Raw genomic sequence first — 22,567 nt, 5'->3', positions numbered from 1 at the left:
ATCAGTTTTCCAAGCAAGCCTTATAGAACTTCATATAATCTTTAGAGAGAGGGAAGCTGCCTGGAGAAAATAAAAAAAAATCTTTATTTTTTTTTCTTTTTTGGGAGTGAGGGCCAATCTGTGTATCTGTGAAATGTACATGCAAATGATAATAACTTTGTGCTTAATTTGACATAAAAAACGGATTAGGCATTCTTCTTGAGTCCAAGTTAAACAATCTGGTGAGGTGGGCACATTAATGGTTGCTTTGTTGGTAAGTTTGGAGAAGTCATACGTGCAGTTAATTACAGTGTGATTGGTGAGGATTACACTGTGAGCAACAAGAAGATACAGATGGAAGTGAACGAGACAACCACACAACATGGCGTAAAGAAAGAGGTCTGACCACTCAGCCAAACTGCGCTGATGCGCCGACGTGCTGTAAAACTGTATTTCACTCTGATTTGTACTTTTGCTTTCAATACCTTTGAATAGAGAGAATAATAATTTCTTTTCTTTGGTGTCATTGCTCTAATTTAGAAATGGTATTGTGTAGCATGATAACTTACATTTTGATATCTCAGATGCTTGAATAGAGAAATTGTTATTCTTATTAATTTTCTGCCTCTGTAGGATGCTTTTATGCTGCTTATGTAAATGATTGACTTGCATAATTACATGCATGTCTAAGCACTGCTTTTTGAGAGATGACATCAATGAATTTAAAGATTTTATTTCAGATTGTCTTTGAGAATTCTTTCAGATGCCTTCCTATGTATAATTAGCTGTGCTTATGCTGAACAAAAGTGGGCCAAATTTATGCTAAGTATCATGATGCTATTTTTCTTTGACAATATATAGTGATATAAAGCATTTCTATGTCTGCTCTCTAGTTTTCCATCATAATTTTTCCTCTTCAGAAAGTCAGTGCATTATTCTGTTCATCCATCAGTCTTTCCACCCACCTACTCACCCACCCATTTATTCAGTCAAACTTTTTGAAGAACTCCCTATATAACAGACATGGAGGTTTGCTCTGGTGATACCAATTAGGATGACATGATCTTGTCGTTGGAGAGGTCACAGGTTGTAGAGATGTGAAACACACTAATGGATAATTTGAAGGTGATGTGATAATTGTTTTAATTATATAAAAAGCACTTTACATAGTTCCTTTTTCCTTAATGCTTGTAGAGTTTTATTAGAATTAAAAAATGAGGAGCCCTTAATATTAGACGTTAATTACACATCTAGAAGACTAAAACATGTTAGATAATTTAAAGAAACCACAACGTTTGGCTTATGGTTATTAAAATGTGTATTAACATTTGGGAGCAAAAAATAGAAATGTATTATCTTGCTCAGTGCTCTTGTAAGAGCTCATAAGATATGCTTTATACTCTGCGACCATTATAATGAGAAAAAGTAAAGGAAGATTATTCTAAAGGAGGAAAAGAGATTGAAGAAATTTGATAGTAAAATGTATATTAAAAAGGAAATGCAACTGAATATAGATGAACTCTATCAGTAACAAGAAAATGATAGCTTTCCAGCTTAATTTACTTTGGCAAACACTTGCATGTATGCAATGGGAATATAATCTAAACACCTTATTAGAATATATATCTCTTTGCTGCAGCTTGCTTTATCATATGCATAGATATATAATGCTCCCAGGAATAATTTATGGTTAAATGTGTTTTGTTAGCTGTTACCAAGAAAACCAAAGGGAGAAATACATATTCTACAGTACTTTGAATATAATTTATTTTTTAAAAATAATGTTCATATTTAGGAGACTCATTGATAATTTACATTACTTTCTATTAGAATTACATGTAATGAAAACAAATTAGGAAATATAAGGTAATTTAAAATTTTTAGTCTGTTTACCTTACTTGTATCATGTCATACTGGAAAGTAGTTAATAAAGTACCTATTCAAATTGAGAAATTGTGTGATTATGACCCTTAGTCACATTGAAAATATAGTTAAAATTATATTATGATCTTAAAAGGACCTAAAAATGGGGGGAAAAAAGATGAAAACAATTCTACCTTTTTACTTTTTAGGAGAGTTCATTTTAATTAAATGTAATTTTTCTGTTTTATACAAACTTTCTAGATTTTGATTTCTTGGTGCTTTAAAAATGCAATGCTTATTTGATGTTAATACTCATGTGAAATTTAACTACACAGAAATATTGATTCACTTACCACAATAGAAACAACCTTTAAGATTATCCTACTGTTTTTCTTTTATTGCTTCTCTGCCACCCATCCCACCCAGTTCTTGTCAGAGTGGTAAGTTATCTATCAGTCTCTACTTACTTCTACAGTTAAGTGGAGACACTTATCTATGGATCAAATTGTTTAGCACTTGTTTGTTGACAGTCAATTTACATGCATTTTAAATGCTAATAAGCATCTGCTTTCAGCAATTAGAGTTACCTTATCAGTGACAGGGAGGGAAACTAAAGAAGTCCTTTGATAGGACATTTTGTCTAATATGCATAGTTCACTGCCTGGAACCATTTCAGTTTATGTTCATCTATAATTAGCATTATACAGTTTAAATTCTGCATACTGGAAAAATGTTACATAACAATAATTTAATTTTATAAATTGACTAAATTAGTCAAAACAGAGTCTCTCAAGTTATAGTCCATACACAGTTTGGACATTATGGTATTAAAATACTTGAATTGGTATATAATTTATAGATTTATTTGATAATAATTTTTATGTTTGATTTGGCTTAATACTTGCATAAGAGTAGGTATATCTAATTATACTAGATAAACTAGCTATACCTAGTTTCAGATATCTAAATATTTACATTGCATTATTGTAAGAATAAAGCATCCTGGGTGTTCATGGTAACTAACACCATGAACTAACACCATGGTAACTAATCTAACTATTTCAAGTTTTGGATTAAAAACCGTTTCAAACACTCAAAAAATTATTTTTTATATCAAAAACCATGTTCTCACTTATTTTTTTATTTTTAAATGTTAATCTGTTAATGTGTTTTTAACAAGAATAAACTACCTTAAAATCATGCACTTTTTAGAAATTTGGTTTCAGAAATGGTGTTTATTGGTAACTTTTTGGGAAAATGCTATTGTAAACATTTTGGTTATCTCTTGAACTATAAAAGCTACTCCCAAAACTTGAGGGTTTAAATAGTCATTTTATTTTTTCTCCTTTTTGGCATCAAAAATTTGGAGAATGTTTGGCTGAATGGCTTGAGATAAGAGAAAAGACAGAGATAGAGAAATTAGAGAGTTTATGTGTCATAAACTGTAGTGCCATTTCCACAACGTTTTCTCACATATCTAGGTGTTGGTGGTTACAGCTGGAAGGCTAGACTCAGCTGGACCCCTCTCTTTTCACGGTCATTTTGAGGTCTCTCGATATTGTCTTTTACATAGTATATCAGGGCTCCCAGATACCAATGCAGAAGCTGTCAGTCACCTCAGAGGCTAGCTAGAGTTGACATTGTGTCAGTTTCACTACACTGTGGAACAAAGAAGTTACATGTTGTCCAAATTCAAAGGAGTGAGAGAAGATTACTTTCCTCCATGGACAGAGTGCCAAAGAATTGGTGGCTGTCTTTTCTGTCTCTCAACAGGGAATCTCAAAAGACTTGTCAAGTTATAAAGTTTGGCAGAAATTCTGTTAAATAAAATCAGCTGAAATGTGTGTAACAAAATATAGTTAAAAGTAATTATACTGTATGCTATAATTTTTTTTTTTTTTGGTCAGGAAACATTAAACCCATTTATTAAGATTTTGCTTCTTTTATTTAATGGGAACAAAAATATCACTGGAAAGAGTTATTTCGTGGGTGTTTATTAAAGAGTGCATTCATGTACCTCTGATATTATTCTGGCCACTTATAAATGCTTATCATTAGTCACATCGACTGGCAAAGTAATGACAGCATATTTTAACTATTATAAGCTCACTAATACCTCTCATAATATGTCAAAATCTTAGTGGTTCCAATAATACAGTTGTAGCTTCTGAAGCTCACAGGGACCTTAAAGTTCTTTTAGTAAAAGACAACTGATACCTAGTTATCTTTAAAGAATTTAAGTAAAGAATATTTTTTCCATGTTCCCCCAAAAACATACATATCAAATGTAGCATATTTTCTCAATTATTAAAGACAATGAATTGATTATTATAAAATTATCAAATCTATTCATATTCATGTACAATTATCTGAGCTGTATTATACACTAGGACTTGGATTTGTACTCTACATACATTATCTCATCTAAATTTATAACACCAGAAAAGATATGCATTATTTTTCCTTTTTTAGGTGACATTTGATATCACTAAGATTATTTAAATGTTACTGCTGGGAAATAATTTTATGTTAGAGAAAAACACCATGGATAAAAGTAAATTTTATTTGTAACAGAGAAAAAATTAAAAAAAAAAAACAAAACAGGCAATGCTTTGAAACTATTTTTCTACCTTTCATTTTGAAAGGACCTTTAAAACAAAGTAATAATATTAACACTAAAAAAAAAATAAAGATTGATTCAATTAGGGAAAATATACATAGCATTTGCTGCCAGAAAAGGAAAATCTTATAGACTACAGTGACCAAAGAAACATAGTTTAAACACATACGCATGCACACACACACACGCGCGCGTGCGCACACACACAGACACACGGTTAGGCTTTGTGTCGCCACCCAAATCTCATCTTGAATGGTAATCCCCATAATTCCCACATGGCAAAGGAGAGGCCAGGTGGAGGTAATCGAATTATAAGGGCAGTTTTCCCCATGCTGTTCTTGTGATAGTGAGTGAGTTATCAGGAGATCTAATAATTTTATAAGGGGCTCTTCCTGCATCGCTTGGCACTTCTCCTTCATGTCACCATATAAACAAAGACATGTTTGTTTTCCCTACTGCTATGATTGTAAATTTCCCAAAGCCTCCCCAGTTATGCTGAACTGTGAGTCAATTAAACTTCTTTCTTTTATAAATTACCCAGTCTAAGGCAGTTCTTTATAGCAGTATGAATATAGACACACACACACACGTACATACACACACAGATAACTGTAAGAAAACACAATAAGTGCAAAGAACAAGAACAAAAAATTATTGAATATACGTGGCCACCCCTGCCTACATCCACACTGACACCAGACATAATGCTGAAACTTAGAGACTAGATGAAACTTAGTAAACAGGGACTGCAGATGATGTTGCAATATCCATGCAATTAGGCAGAGAGAAAATGCATTGTGAATCCAGCATTAATTAACACCATAGCTACTGTTTTTTCCAATTACAGCTCAGTGCTCTCATTTTTTGCCTGTTTTGTCTAGTTGAGTTATAAGTATTGATTCAATACTAATAAGTGGTCACATTCTAGAACTACTTTATTATCTATTTTTCCTCCCTAAAGTATGTATTTTATTTATTTATTTTTCTTCATAAAGAGCTACTTGCTTGGAGACAGAGGTAAGAAGAGAAAGTCATAATAATAATGCCATAAAGCAGGCTTATGTTTATTTACCTAGTGATTACAGTCTTTCCAAAGATTATTGGAAGGAGGTATATGTATTTGTTGTTGTGGATATTGCTTAATATTCTTTTATATTGCTTAATAATAACCTTTTGTTGTGCTTGATATCATATAGAAAGCTTTAGAAATGCTAAATATTTAATTACAATCTATACTCTTTCCTTTTTCTCTAATTGCATTGCAAAAGTTCTATATAAAGGTTTTTATATGTTATCTGTTATGTCTCTTGCAAATATTTTTGATCAATTTGTAACTTTTATATTTATTTTTATTTATTGGTATTTAAATTTTAGGTACAGAAAATTTGAATTTGTATATATCCACTAGCTCTTTTCTGATATATGCCTTTGGTATCATTTCTTCAGACATTCAATGTTAAATAAAGGTAATATAGGTAGTTCGCAAATAAAATTCGATGTACATGACTATTAAACATCAGAACTTAGAGCTTCTACCTACATGTAAACTCAAGGTGCAATTCTCAATTATTAACTTATTTTGATTTGTCAATTGATCCTGAATTGACAGTGCTGAACTTGCAATTTGTCCTTTTTTTCTTCTCCCTTTCATTCTTTTTTCTCCAAATATTCATTGACTGATTTCTACATAATAAATATTTAATATAACATCAGAGATGAATAAGACACATGCTGTAACCTTAATGCACATAAAAGATTAAGTTGGTATTACTTTATCTCTCTTCCTTTCAATGTCAAAGAGTAATGGCTCAGGATGGCAGTTTTAAGATTGGTGGTTCTGTTGAACATATCGTGTTCTTGGTAGCTATTTTGGAATAGATGGTAGGTGACGTCAACTATTTTTCTTTTTTTATCAGTCTATCTCTGTCTCTTATGAGGTATTTGAGTCTTGGCCAGGTTTATAACCTCTGTGTATATACTTACAAACTTGGAAAATAAAAAATCTGTATTTATTCAGTCGTTATTGACTACTGCCACTAAAATTTCTAATCCTGAAGCTGCCACGAGGTATATAATATATTAACTGATATCACATACTTTATGAGATTGAAATAGAAATATAATTGTATCACTTTTATGCTTCCAATTATCCATTTAGCCCTTCCCATATAATTTTATTAGCAGTCCTCAAAATCAAAAATCGTTCCCAAATACTAGAGTTTACTTTGACCATGTGATATGGTTTAGCTGTGTCCTCACCCAAATCTCACCTTGAATTGTAGTTCCCATAATCTCAATATCTGGTTGGAGGGACCTGATTGGAGGTAATTGAATCATGGAGGCAGTTACTCCCATGATGTTCTCATTAATGTGGCTGAGTTCTCATAAAATCCAATGGTTTTATAAGGGGCTTTCCCTCCTTTGCTTGGCATTTCTCTCTCCTGCTACCATATGAAGAAGGACGTGTCTGCTTCCCTTTCAGCCATGACTGTAAGTTTCCTGAGGCCTCCCCAGCCATGCTGAACTGTGAGTCACTTAAAAAAAAATAAATAAATAAGATTTCCTTTATACACTACCTAGTCTTGGGTATGTCTTTATTAGCAGCCTCAGAATGGACTAATACAGTAAACTGGTACCTCAGAGAGTGGGATGCTGCTATAAGGATATCCAAAAATGTGGAAACAGTTTGGAGCTGGGTAACAAGCAGAGGTTTCAACAGTTTGGAGGGCTCAAAAAAAGACAGGAAAATGTGGGAAAGTTTGGAACTTCCTAGAGACTTGGAGGGCTCAGAAGACAAGAAGATGTGGGAAAGTTTGAAACTTTCTAGAGACTTCATGAATGGTTTGGACTAAAATGCTGATAGTGAAATGGACAATGAAGTGGTGACATCTAATAAGTTTAAATTTGCAATATTGAAAGGAGTATTTTTCAGAAAACTATACAAGAAGAATGTACAGGAAGCTTGTCCCCAAAACAAAGGAATATGTAGAAGTATTTTTTGGAGAAAAAAAATTATTTCTGGACTTCAGCTACATGTGAAAGGGGAAATTATTCCATTTTTTTACATGACTGATATGGTTTGGCCATGTCCCCACACAAATCTCAATTTGTAGCTCCCATGATAACCATGTGTACTAGGAAGGACCCAGTGAGAAGTAATTGAATCACGAGGGCAGACTTTTGCCATGCTGTTCTTATGATAATGAATAAGTCTCATGACATATGATGGTTTTATAAAGGGGAGTTCGCATGCACATGCTCTCTGTCTCCCTTGCAGTCATTTAAGATGTAGCTTTGCTCCTCCTTTGATTTCTGCCATGATTGTGAGGCCTCCCCAGCCATGTGGAACTATGAGTCTATTAAACCTCGTTTTCCTTATAAATTACCCAGGCTCAGGTATGTCTTTATTAGCAGTGTGAGAACAGACTAATACAATGACCTGAAACACTCACATGCATGATATGTGTCTTAAGATGCAGTGAGTTATTTTTATAAATTTATAGACGTAAATTACACAGTCACTTTTCCATTTGCGTAAACATTACTCTTCACTAGTAAGGTACAATTTTGTAATTCACAAGTGTAATTAAAATCTGACATTAAATCTTCGCTGGAGTTAGTGCATTAAAAAACTTAAAAGACTATATAAGAATGGAAGTTGATATATTACATTATTCCTGGGTGACTTAAAATTTATCCTCTATCATTATATACTCATATTTTTATAGTCTAAATTTATTTCTCCATGTCATTCCTGCCTTTATCAACCCCAGTTACCATGAGGCTCACATCAGTTGAGCACTCCAGGCGTTATTGTATAATTACAATTTTATGTGAATTATTAAGATCTGGGTTCCCAGCGCCAAATACATCTTTATATATTTTACATTATCATTCCAGCATTGGAGTCTGCAAATGTCATTTCTTCTTTGTCAGTGGGCTACCTTTTGAGATCTGCATGTAGAGCACAGGGAGCAGACTGGAAGGCTGGAAGAGTAAAAGGAGACTTGCTCCTTCCTCTTGTCCTTGCTGTTATTGCTCCAGCAATAACCCTTCTCCCTGACTTCAGTACATTCATATCTTGGACATCTTGCAGGTTTCGTTCCAGACATGTCAATAAATATTGCAATACAGCAAGTCACACATTTTTTGGGGGGGGGTTTCCCAGGGCATGTAAAGTTATGTTAACACTATACTGCAGTCTATCAAGTGTATACAATATTGCTTACAAAACAATATACATGCCTTTCTTAAAAATACTGTATTGCTAAGAAATGCTAATGATCATCTGAGCCTTCAGGGAATCATAATCCTTTGGCTGGTGAATGGTCTTGCCTCGAAATTAATGGTTGTGGACTAATCAGACTGGTGGGTGCTGAACGATTGGGTAGCTATGGCAATTTTTTACAATAAGAAAGAAAGAGGCAAGAAAATTTCCCTCATTAATTGACTCTCCTTTTTTACAAAATATTTTTCTGTAACATGGGGTGCTGATAGCATTTTACCCACAGAACTTCCTTAAAAATTGGAGTCAATCCTCAAATTCTGTTACTGCATTATCAACTAAGTTTATGTAATATTCTAATTTTTTTGTTGTTGTTTCAACAATGCTTAACAGCCTTTTCAACAGAAGTAGATTTCATCTCCATAAACCACTTTATTTACTCATCTGTAAGAAGTAAGTCCTTATCCATTCAAGTTTTATCAGGAGATTGCAACAAATTCAGTCACATTTTCAGGCTGCATTTCTAATTCTAGTTTTCTTGCTATTTCCACCACAACTGCAATTAATTTCTCCATAAAGTCTTGAGCCCCTTAAAGTCATTTAAGAGGGTTGGATTCAACCTCTCCCAAACCTTTGTTAATGTTGATATTTTGACTTTCTCCCATGAATCATGAGTGTTCTCAATGGAATATAAAATGGTGATCTTTTTTCCAGAAGTTTTACAATTGACTTTGCCCAAATCAATTAAAAGAATCAGTATCTATGGCTGCAATAATCTTATAAAATGTATTCTTAAATAATAAGACTTGAAAGTCAAAATTAGTTATTTTCTTTTGGACTGAAGAATGGATGTTTTGTTAGCAGACAGGAAAACAAAATTAATCTCCTTGTACATCTCTATCAGAACTTTTGGTTAATTAGGTGCATTGTTCATGTGCAGTAATATTTTGAAAGAAATATTTTACAAGAAACCATGCTGTGAACAGATATGCTTTCATTCAGGATTTGTTGTTCCATTTATAGAACACAGGCAGAGTAGCTTTAGCATAATTCTTTAGGGCCCTAGGATTTTCAGAATGATAAATGAGCGTTAGCTTCAACTAAAAGTCAGATCTACATTCGCATTTTACCCACAGAACTTCTTTCAAAATTGAATTCAGTTCTCTCAAATCCTGTGACTGCATTATTAACTAGGTTTATGTAATATTCTAAAATTTTTGTTGTAATTTCAACAATGCTCACGGCATCTTCAGCAGAAGTAGGTTTCATCTCAAGAAACCACTTTCTTTTCCACTGTGGGTACAATTCATGTAGGAATTTTATGGCTGGAGAGAAGTCAATTCCTTGCTTCAAAGCTTCAAAGGACAGGCTGACTTTCTGTTAGGGGCTAATGCAGATCTGAATTTAGAGAAGTCCAGTAGAGGGCTACTTCATCTATAATGAAAATCTATTGTTAAATGTAGCCACTTTTGTTACTGGAAAGTGGTCCCAATCCAGACCCCAAGAGAGGGTTCTTGGATTTCATTCAAGAAAGTATTCAGGGCTAGTGCATAGAATAAAGTGAAAGCAAGTTCATTAAGAAAGTAAAGGAATAAAAGTATGGCTCCTGCATAGGCAGTGCAGCTGGAGAGCTGCTGGTTGCCCATTTTTATGGTTATTTACTGATTATGTGCTAAATAAGGGGTGGGTTATTCATGAGTTTTCTAGGAAAAGGGTGGGCAATTTCTGGAAGTGAAAATTCCTCCCCCTTTTTAGACCATAGAGGGAAACTTCCTGATGCTGCCATGGCATTTGTAAACTGTCATGGCACTGGTGGAAGTATAGCAGTGAGGAAGACTAGAGGTCACTCTCATCGCAATCTTGGTGTGTTTTAGCTGACTTCTTTACTGCAACCTGTTTTATCAGCAAGGTTTTTATTACTTGTGTCTTGTGCCAACCTCCTGTCTCATCCTGTGACTTAGACCCACTGACTGGGCATGAAGCCTAGTAGGTGTCAGCCTTATTTTACCCAGGCCCTATTCAAGATACAGTTGCTCTGGTTCAAAAAGCTCTGACAGACTCATCAATGGTCTTAGCTAGATCCTCTAAATTGCTACAGCTTCTACATCAGCACTTGTTGCTTCAACTTGCACTTTTATGTTACGGAGACAGCTTCTTAAACATCCTGAACCATGTTTTTTTCTGCAGCTTCCTCCCTTTCTCAGCCTTCATAGAATTGAAGAGAGTAAGTTAGGATTTTGCTCTGGGTTATGCTTTTTCTTAAAGGAATGTTGTTGCTGGTTTGATACTCTGTCCAGACCACAAAAACCTCCTCTATGTCAGCAATGAGGCTGTTTCACTATCTTAACCATTTGTGTGTTCACTTGAGTAGCATTTTTGGTTTTGTTGAAGAACTTTGCAGTTGTTTCCTTTGCATTCACAAGTTGACTAATGGTACTGAAGCAGGAAATATAAGAAAGAATAACAAGTAAAAGGAAAACAAGTTCTTCCCTGACCAGGTTGACTCACTCCAGAGTCCAGCTGGAGCTATGATAACATTATCTGCAAGGCCAGGCAGCGGCCCCGAATAAATGGGCTCCAAGTGCAGGGACAAGAAAAACAAGTTCTTATCAGTTTCCCCCTGGAATTCTCTCCCCATGCCATCATTCCTTGTTCCGCTCTCATAACTGGTTTGTAACTATTTGTGAAAGTTTGCAAGGATTTTGTAAGTTCCTGTTTTCCCATTGGTGTGGGATGATAAAAGTCACAAGACATGCCTGATTTGCAAGACCTGTCACAGTGTGATTAACTACCTGTGTTCTGCTTCTGCAAGCGTGCACCTCAGGTTTCACTCCACAAACCTGACCCGTCCCCTGTCAAATGCATGTATAAAAGTCAAGCCTTGTCTTTGTTCCTTGCTCAGCCTTTGGATGTTAATCTGCTGAGCTGTTGGCCACCTAAATATAATCCTCCTGGCTCACCCAGTGGTCTCTCTGGTCTCCTGATTCCTGCAGCTGTACAAGAGGTCTAGTTGTTGGCCTATCTCAGCTTTGGACGTGCCCCACTAGGCTTAATCATTTTTAGATTTTTAATTTAAAATAGATCTGTGAATCTTCCTTTCACTTGAAATGTTAGAGGACATCGTAGGGTTATTAATAAAAGAAGTTTAACTGAAATCTCATTCATTTCTAATAGTGAAAGCCAAACATTCCTAACCCTGTATTGCAAGAAATAGAAGTATAGTATGTTTAGCCATAGATTACTTCTGAGACTATTTTATAAAGCCTTCCATGGAAATAAATTGATTATGAAGAGAAAGGATCCTTATACAGCTTTTACTTATTCTGCTTAACTTGGATATCTACATTTGTACTTTTCCCTCTTTTTCTTGGGAAGTGTTATATAAATTATTTAAAGAATAACAATAGCTTATTTATTAATATTGTATCTACAAAACTAAAACTTATCAGTTAAACACTTTCTAAATTAACAAATTTTAAGATTTTATTATTTGGAATGACACAAAATAGAATAGTTTTAAAGTCTATGTTATCGATGGAAAAGTGTTTTTTCTTTTCGCATTTTAATCCAGTAGTACTGTTATAATACATTTAAAAGGCTTCCTTTTACCTGGAATTCTAATGGGGCCCAGCACTTTCCTTATTACACTTACTTAGACTTTGTGCAAACCAGAGGTTGGATGAGAAAGAAATCAATAATTCCACTCAAGGGTTTTCTATTTTACAACAAGAAAAGATTATTGAGTGTGAATTGTAAAGTTCAACAATAATTACTTGCTAATTTTGAGGTAGTGAGTTCTACCTATTTAATAAACATATTGCTTAACTCCCAATTTTTTTTTTTTTTTTTTTTTTTTGAGACAGAGTCTAACTCTGTTGCCCAGGCTGGAGTGCAGTGGTGCAATCTTGGCTCACTGCAAGCTCCGCCTCCCAGGTTCACACCATTCTCCCACCTCCACCTCCCGAGTAACTGGGACTACAGGCACCCGCCACCATGCCCAGCTAATTTTTTGTATTTTTAGTAGAGATGGGGTTTCACTGTGTTAGTCAGGATGGTCTCAAACTCCTGACCTCGTGATCCGCCCACCTCGGCCTCCCAAAGTGCTGGGATTACAGGCATGAGTCACTGTGCCTGGCCTCATTTTTTTACTGTGAGAGACAATAAGGATAGAAAATTAAATAACACCTCCTGCCACTGTAAAGCTTAAAATGTAGTCATTTTAAGTAGTCATTTCTTAAATATAGAAAATAGAAAATATAGAATATTAAAGATGGCAATATTCTAATAATGAAAATAACTGATATTGATAATTTAATATATGCCTAGCATATTTCTAAAACCATTGAATACGTTTTAATAAAATAATTTTCACAACCCCATGATGTGTGTTAATATTTCCTATGTAATGATGGCAACAAAAAATTTGACTCTATTATTCTCATATTGTGGAGTAAGATATCAAGGCACAGAGATATCGAATTCTTTCAAAGTCACACAGTAAGTAAGTAGCAGAGCTTGGTTTTGATACAAAGAGCCTAATTTTATGGTCTCTGTTTTAAATTTGATGAAGGCATAGAAAACAACTAATTTAGCCTGAGAGAGTCAGAGAATAATTCACTAAGGAAATGTGTCTGTGAATGTATAAATAAGAATTTGATAAAAGAAAAATCACACAAAGAAAAATCATCTATAGACAGAAAGGATATATGCATAAAAACAAAGAACTAAGTATACTGTTATATTCAGAGATTAGTGAGAAATTGAGAGAATAAATAAGGAGTGGTGGAAGATAAAGCAAAATAACTCAAATAGAAACATATTATGAAAATTTTATTGTGCTATAATTTATCTATAAAAATTCCCAAGGAAGGAATGCTGAGAGAGGTCGGAGGTTATGGAGAAAATCTGAATACCAATTGAGGAGAAAATTGTGAGATGTGTCAGATGATACAGTGTAAAACAATGTGAAATAGTCCATTATAAGGAAGAGTGAGGCAAGACTAATGAAAATATCATTCCAAAAGTTTATGAGTCCTATAACCTCTAAGTTGAGACAGTTTCCAATAATGTGGAGCATCTTGTATGGATTTTGTTATGTTCAAATCAGAAAGTCTAAAATGAATGTGGCATATAGAAATATAATCTTTAGAAATTAATGAGAATATAATTGAAGAATGGAAATATTTTTCTTCCATTTTTATACCAAAATGTGAAGGCAGATGGGAAAACATAGATTATTGTCAGTAGAGATATCTTAAGTGACATAATTATCATTTCCATTATGGCTCCTTTTATAGGCAATGCATTTTAAACATATAAGCAGATAATACAAGGATTCAGAAGCTCAAATATTCAATAACACACCTAGCTTTCTATACTTATACTTCTTATAATTCAAAAAATAGGATTTGATGACACTTATAATAAGGCTAATAGATACAAGCACAAATTATATACATGTTCATATCCAAAAAGTATATGTATATGTATTATATTTTATATGCACACATATGAATTATATGTGTATAAACACCCGTGTAGTTTACATACATATGTGCACACACAAAAAAACTTTAAGGTAACATTCAAACAGAAAAAAAGATATAAAATGAATGATAAGATAATAAAAGGAAGCACTAGATAATCCAGGTTCATTGTTACTGCAAATAAATAAAAAAACTAATTTTATGCCAAAGCATAAAAATAATTCTTATTATTTAACATAAGTAAATTCATAAATTAATTAAGAGACATTTGAGAATGATTAATTGAATGATTCTATAAAATGCAGCTTTGAAATACTTTGAAATACTTATTCTACTTCTGTGCAGATAATACAATATAACTTATTTTGATTCATTGAATTTTTTGTTAAGTATACAGGAAAATTTCAGAAACAATTTTATGAGGATAAGCAAAAATTATTCTTATTATTATTTTAAATATTACCCTCAATAAGCTTATAAAAATAACCAATTGTAGTTTCAGGAATCCAAGGGGAACTGGCATGTTATATTGCAGGCATGTAAATATCTGAGATCATAAAATGATAATATAACAGATTAAACTCCAGAGATAATAGGGGAAAGCATGCCACATAGAATTTCAATATACATTGTTTCAGTTGAGCTTTGAGGTGTTAGTATGTAATATAGGATTCCAAACAGGTAATTAACTAAAATGACATTGATTGAATGTAAAAGTTTTTTTACATTCTATAGGTACATAGGTGACCAAGTTACCATTTTTTCTGTGAAAGTAAAGTTTTAAATGCTATTCAAAATAATAAAAAATATATTGTACTTACATATGATAAAGTGTAAAATCTTAAAAAGTTAATATTGAAGAAATAAAATACCCCCAACATACATATCATGTCTATACAGTTAAAAAGTTCCAAAAACAAACAATTAAACTTCATTATTTAGAATGTAAACATGATTCTTTTTATTATTTTTTTTTAATTTAATTTTTTTTTTTTTTTGAGACGGAGTCTCACTCTGTCGCCCAGGCTGGAATGCAGTGGCGCGATTTCGGCTCACTGCAAGCTCCACCTCCCAGGTTCATGCCATTCTCCTGCCTCAGCCTCCCAAGTAGCTGGGACTGCAGAGCCCGCCACCATGTCTGACTAATTTTTTTTTTGTATTTTTAGTAGAGATATGGTTTCACTGTGTTAGCTAGGATGGTCTCAATTTCCTGATCTCGTGAGCCACCCACCTCGACCTCCCAAAGTGCTGGGATTACAGGTGTGAGCCACCGTGCCCAGCCACGTGATTCTTAATTAAGAACAAAATAATACTATTTATAAAGCCTTAAGGTGCTGAGAGGAGGTCGTCATTGGGAAGAGCATCCAGAGTCCTCTAGGATGTTGTGAATGTCCTATTTCTGGATAGGGGTGATAGATATTATCAGAGTTTACTTTGCAGTTACTTTAAATGAATTTTACATTTTCTTTATGTATATTTCACACAATTTAATAAGGAAAAACTAAAGGTTTAATTATATTATTTGCATAAAAGTAGAACATTAAGTATTTCAATGCAAAGCCAAGGCTTTTCTATATAAATCTTTTATGAACATAATACTCTACTGCAACTTCAAACATCCACTTCAAAAACTGTAGAGAAGAGTGCATTGACCAAGAAAACTTCAGTAGTATTTGATGCCAATTTTTGGGTAAAACTGCTGAAAATAATTGTAATGTGATGTTAATGTTAAAATATTATTTTTTGTGTAAAAGTTGATATCTAATATATTTATTTCTTCGTGAAATGTGCTGTTAAATATCAGAGTGTCAGCAAAGGCAGTGACACGCTTTGCCAAGGCTATTATTAAGTTCTTGTACTGGATACTGTTTGAAAAAAAAAAAATGATGTTCCTGAAGCCAGTTGCAGAATACAACACTCAGACAGACTAGACCAGAAGATTTTTTTCTGATCTTTCCTTTATAAAACAATGTGGGTAAATGACTGTTTTCTCTGAATTCTGACAATTTATCCTTGTGCATAGGCCTATATACTTTTTGTTATTTAACGATAAAAATTATTATCTTGAGAATCTATGTGACCCATCTAAGTTGTTGAGGTGGTGTTGCAGAAAATGTCTCTGAATGAGCAATTGAATCTTTAGATTTACATATCCTCACAAAGTATTCTGGCCCATAAGTTGTTACAATCTATGAATTATAATTTTTAAAAAATCAGTGAATGCCATAAATAAAGTTGTTCTTAATAGCCTTCTAATGTCTGAAAGAGCACAAACAATCTAAGGTCACACCTCAAGGAACTACAGAAACAAGAACAAACCAAACCCAAACCCAGCAGAAGAAAGGAAATAACCAAGATCTGAGCAGAACTAAATGAAATTGAAACAAAACAATACAAAAGATAAATAAAACAAAAAGCCGGTTCTTTGAAAAGGTGAATAAAATTGATAGACTGTTGGAGGCCGCACAAATGTTTCTTGTGATTAGGTACATCTGAAGCCTGTTAGTAATAATATGAACCTGAGATCAGTTAAGCAGCTGACCAATCATTACCTCCTCCTCTTTGCTTTTGTTACCCAATAAATAAGAAGGGCAGTGGGAGTTCAAGGGGGGCTGCCTTTGCTTACAAGAAGCAGGGAGTGCTCTTCTCCCCCCCATGTTGCCTTTCCTTAGAACAGTTTCTTTTTTTTTTTTTTTTAAGTTTTCATTTCTATGTTCCTCCCTTTGTTCAATCTTGTAATGATAGTCTCAAGTGGTAACAGTAGTAACTGTTGTAATGATGGTCTCAAGCAGTAACAGTTGTAACTGCTCTAGTGATGGTCTCATGTAGTAATAGTGGCAGTCAGCCACAACAGACCTATAGGAAGATTAACCCAAGAAAAGAAGAGAGAAAATCCAAATAACCTCACTAAGAAATGAAACAGGAGATATTTCAACTGACACCACTGAAATACAAAAGATTACTAAAGGCTACTATGAACACCTTTATGCACATAAACTAGAAATCCTAAAAGAGATTAATACATTCCTGGAAAAATGCAACCCTCCTAGCTTAAATCAGGGAGAACTGATACCTTGAACAGACCAATAACAAGCAGCGAGATTGAAATGGTAATTTAAAAATTACCTACAAAAGAAGTCCCGGACCAGGTGGACTCACAGCAGATGGATTCACAGCAGAATTCTACCAGATGTTCAAAGAAGAATTGGTACCAATCCTTTTGACACTACTCCACAAGATACAGAAAGAAGAAACTCTCCCTAACTAACTAACTCAGTGAGAGGTGGCAACGTGCTAGCAGCCCTCACTCTGGGCGCCTCCTTGGCCTCAGAACCCACTCTGGCCATGCTTGAGGAGCCCTGCAGCCTGCCACAGCACTGTGGGAGTCGCTCTCTGGGCTGGCGGAGGCCAGAGCTGCCTCCCTCTGCTGGCGGGGAGGTGTGGAGGGAGAGGCATGGGCGGGAACTGGGGCTGCATGTGGTGCTCGCGGGCCAGCGTGAGTTCTGGTGGGCATGGGCGCAGGCTAGGAGGGCCCCACACTCGGAGCGGCCAGTGGATGCCCCCGGCCCAGGGCAGTGAGGGGCTTAGCACCCGGGCCAGTAGCTGCGGAGGTTGTGCTGGGTCCCCCAGCACTGCTGGCGCTGTGCTCAAATTCTCGCTGGGGCTCCCTGCCTCCCCATGGGGCAGGACTCCGCACCTACAGCCCACCATGTCCGAGCCCCACCCTCCGCCCTGTGCTGACAGGCAGCCCGAGCCTCCCCAATGGGCACTGCCCCTGCTCCCTGACGCCCAGTCCTATCAACTGCACAAGGGCTGAGGAGTGCAGGCGTGGCTCAGGACTGGCGGGCACCTCTGCCTACAGCCTCAGTGTGGGATCCACTGGGTGAGGCCAGCTGGGCTCCTGAGTCTAGTGGGGACTTGGGGAACTTTTATGTCTAGCTAAGGGATCTTAAATGCACCAATCAGCACTCTGTGTCTAGCTCAGGGTTTGTAAATAAACCAATCAGTACTCTGCGTCTAAAGGTTTGTAAACACACCAATTGGTACTCTGTATCTAGATAACCTAGTGGGGACTTGGAGAACTTTTCTGTCTAGCGCTCTGTGTCTAGCTAAAGGATTGTAAATGCACCAGTCAGCACTCTGTGCCTAGTTCAAGGATTGTAAACGCACCAATCAGCATTCTGTCAAAGTGGACCAATCAGCTCTCTTTAAAATAGACCAATCAGCTCTCTGTAAAATGGACCAATCAGCAGGATGTGGGTGGGGTCAGATAAGGGAATAAAAGCAGGCTGCCTGGGTCAGTAGCGGCAAGCCGCTGGGGTCGCCTTTCACAGGGTGGGAGCTTTGTTGTTTTGCTCTTTGCAGTAAATCTTGCTGCTGCTCACTCTTTGGGTCCATGCTGCATTTATGAGCTGTAATACTAACCGCAAAGGTCTGCAGCTTCACTCCTGAAGCCAGTGAGACCACGAACCCACTGGGAAGAAGGAACAAACTCCGGACTCACCATCTTTAAGAACTGTAGCACTCACTGCAAGAGTCTGCAGCTTCAATCTTAAAGTCAGTGAGACCAAGAACCCACAAGTTCTGTACACATCAGCATCACCCAAATACCCAAACCAGGAAAGGACATAACCAAAAAAGAAAACTACAGACCAATATCCTTCATGAACATAGATTCTAAAATCCTTAACAAAATACTAGGTAAGAAAATCCAATAAAATATCAAAAGGATAATCCACCATGATTAAGTGGGTTTCGTACCGTGGATGCAGGGATGGTTTAATATATGTAAGTCAATAAATGTGATACACCACATAAACAGAATTTAAAATGAAAATCACGTGATTATCTCAGTAGATGCAGAAAAAGCATTTGACAAAAATCCAGCATCGTTTTATGATTAAAATTCTCAGCAAAATCAGCATACAAGGGACATACCTTAATGTAATAAAAGCCATCTGTGACAAACCCACAGCCAACATAGTACTGAATGGGGAAAAGTTGAAAGCGCTCCTTCTGGGAAATGGAACGAGACAAGGATGCCCACTCTCACCACTCCTCTTCAACATAGTACTGGAAATGCTAGCCAGAGCCATCAGACAAGAGAAAGAAATAAAGGACATCCACATCAGTACAGGGGAAGTCAAACTGTCACTGTTTGCTGACAATATGATCATTTACATTGAAAATCCCAAGAATCCCTCCAGAAAGCTGCTAGAATTGGTAAAAGAATTCAGCAAAGTTTCTGGATACAAAATTAATGTACACAAAACAGTAGCTCTTCTATACACAAAGAGTGACCAGAGAATCAAATCAAGAACTCAACCCATTTTACAATAGCTGCATATATATATATATATTTTCTCATATATATATATATTTTCTCATATATATATATATATTTTCTCATATATATATATATGAGAATATAACCAAGGAGGTGAAAGACCTCTACAAGGAAAACTACAAAATACTGCTGAAAGAAATTATAGATGACACAATGGAAACACATCACATGCTCATGGATGGGTAGAACAAATATTGTGACAATGACCATATTGCCAAGAGCAATCTACAAATTTAACACAATCCCCATCAAAATACCACCCTCATTCTTCACAGAATTAGAAAAAAAATTCTAAAATCCATATGGAAACAAAAAAGAGCCCACATAGCCAAAGCAAGACTAAGCAAAAAAGAACAAAAGAAGGCATCACAACACCTGATTTCAAACTATACCACAAGGCCATAGTCACCAAAACAGTGTGTTACTGATATAATAATAGGCACATAGACCAATAGTACAGAATAGAGAACCCAAAAATAAACCCAAATACGTACAGATAACTGATCTTTGACAAAGAAAAAACAAAAACAAAAAAAGACACCCTTTTCAACAAATGGTGTGCTGGGATAATTGGCTAGCCACATGTAGGAGAATTAAACTGGATCCTCATCTCTCACCTTATACAAAAATCAACTCAAGATGGATTAAAGACTTAAATCTAAGATCAGAAACTTTAAAAATTTTAGAAGATAACGTAGGGGGAAAAATACCCTTCTAGACATTGGCTTAGGCAGATTTCATGACCAACGACCCAAAAGCAAATGAAATAAAAACAAAGATAAATAGATGGGACCTAACTAAACTAAAGAGTTTTGCATGGCAAAAGGAACAGCCAGGAGAGTAAACAGAATCCAGATTGTGGGAGAAAATCTTCACAATCTATATGTCTGACAAAGGACTAATATCCAGAATCTACAACAAACTCAAACAAATCACTAAGAAAAAACTCAAACCATCCTATTAAAAAGTGGACTAAGGACATGAATATACAATTCTCAAAAGAAGATATACAAATGGCCAATAAACATATGAAAAAATACTCAACATCACTAATGATCAGGAAAATGCATATCCAAACTACAATGTGTTACCATCTTACTCCTGCAAGAATGGCCGTAATAACAACAACAACAGAGAAAAAGAAAAACAGGAGATGTTGGTGTGGATGCGGTGAACAAGGAACACTTCTACACTGCTGGTGGGAATGTAAACTAGTAGAGCCACTATGGAAAACAGTGTGGAGATTCCTTAAAGAACAAAAAGTAGAACTACCATTTGAACCATTTGATCCAGCAGTCTCATTACTGGGTATCTCCCCAGGTGAAAAGATGTCATTATTTGAAAAAGACACTTGCACACGCATGTTTATAGCAGCACAATTCACAATTACGAAATCATGGAACCAACCCAAATGCCCATCAATCAACGAGTGGAAAAAGAAATGGTGAGATATATATATATGATGGAAGACTAAGCAGTCATAAAAAGGAAGGAATTAACAGCATTTTCAGTGACGTAAATGAAATTGGAGACTATTATTTTAAGTCAAGTAACTCAGGAATGGAAAACCAAACGTTGTATGTTCTCACAGATATGCGTGAGGTTAAGTGTGAGGTCACAAAGGCGTAAGAATGATACAATGGACTCTGGGGACTTGGGGGGAAGAGTGGGAGGGGGCGAGGGATAAAAGATTACAAACACAATGCAGTGTAAACTGCTTGGGTGATGGGTGCAAAATCTCACAAATCAGCAGTAAAGAACTTACTCGTGTAAACAAATACCATCTGTACCCCAATAACTTATTTAAAAATTTTTAAAAAAATAAGGTGAAACTCACCATAGCAATAATCAATTAAAAAGAGTTGTGGTCAGTTGCGGTGGCTCATGCCTGTAATTCCAGCACTTTGGGAGGCTGAGGATGGTGGATCACAAGTTCAGGAGTTCAAGACCAGCCTGGCCAATATGGTGAAACCTCGTCTCTACTAAAAATAAAAAAAAATTAGCAGAGCGTGGTGATGGGCACCTATAGTCTCAGCTGCTTGGGAGGCTGAGGCAGGAGAGTCACTTGAACCCAGGAGGCAGAGGTTGCAGTGAGCCGAGATCGTGCCACCGCACTCCAGCTTGGGTGACAGAGCAAGACTCTTGTCTCAAAAAACACAAAAGAAGAGTTGCAACTGAAACTGCCTGTGTTTGAGAAATAAATTTCATATTTCTCAACCCCTAATACTTTGCCACAACTATAACATTTATTTCAAGTAAAAAAAAGAATTATTGGTTTCATTTCCTTAGTGACATTTGAATGGTATTTATGTCAAGTGCATTGGGCAAATAAAAAGATTATCATTTAGTATTCCTTAATTTAGGTCTAATTTATTTTTTGACAATGTTGAAATGCTGATTTTTTTAGAAAACTCATTTTTAATATTTTAAAATCTTTTTTTATTATAGGAAAAATATAGGAATTTCATAATTATTAAAAAGTCATTATATTAATTACCTGACTTTTGAATTCACTTAGATGTATTGTGGCTATATTCTTCAAATTTTTTTGTAGTTGCACATTGTTTATTAAAAGTATTATATGCTTCTCATAAGTAGGAGTTGAACAATGAGAACATATGGGCACAGGGAGGGGAACACCACACACTGGGGCCTGTTGTGGCGTGGGAGGCAAGGGGAGGGATAGCATTAGGAGAAATACCTAATGTAGATGATGGGTTGATGGGTGCAGCAAGCCACCATGGCATATGTATACCTATGTAACAAAACTGCACGTTCTACACCTGTATTCCAGAACATACATACATACATATATATATATATGTATATACGTGTGTGTGTGTGTAAAGGTTTTTGAGGGAGCAGGGTTACTGCCGGAGTTGACATTAAATCTATTTGTGGGTTACATTTCAGTCTAACTGGCATGAATCATGGAATGATGGTTATTCATTAAAAGTTGTTTTAGTGATCTATCTCGAAGCTGCTTTGGAATATGTTTGTGGGTTGCAGTTTCTTTGAAGAAATAGTCATGCTTGTATTTTCATGCA

Source organism: Theropithecus gelada, chromosome 2 (assembly GCF_003255815.1).
Source record: "Theropithecus gelada isolate Dixy chromosome 2, Tgel_1.0, whole genome shotgun sequence".
NCBI lineage: Eukaryota > Metazoa > Chordata > Mammalia > Primates > Cercopithecidae > Theropithecus > Theropithecus gelada.
Note: the sequence above shows the minus strand (reverse complement) of the source record.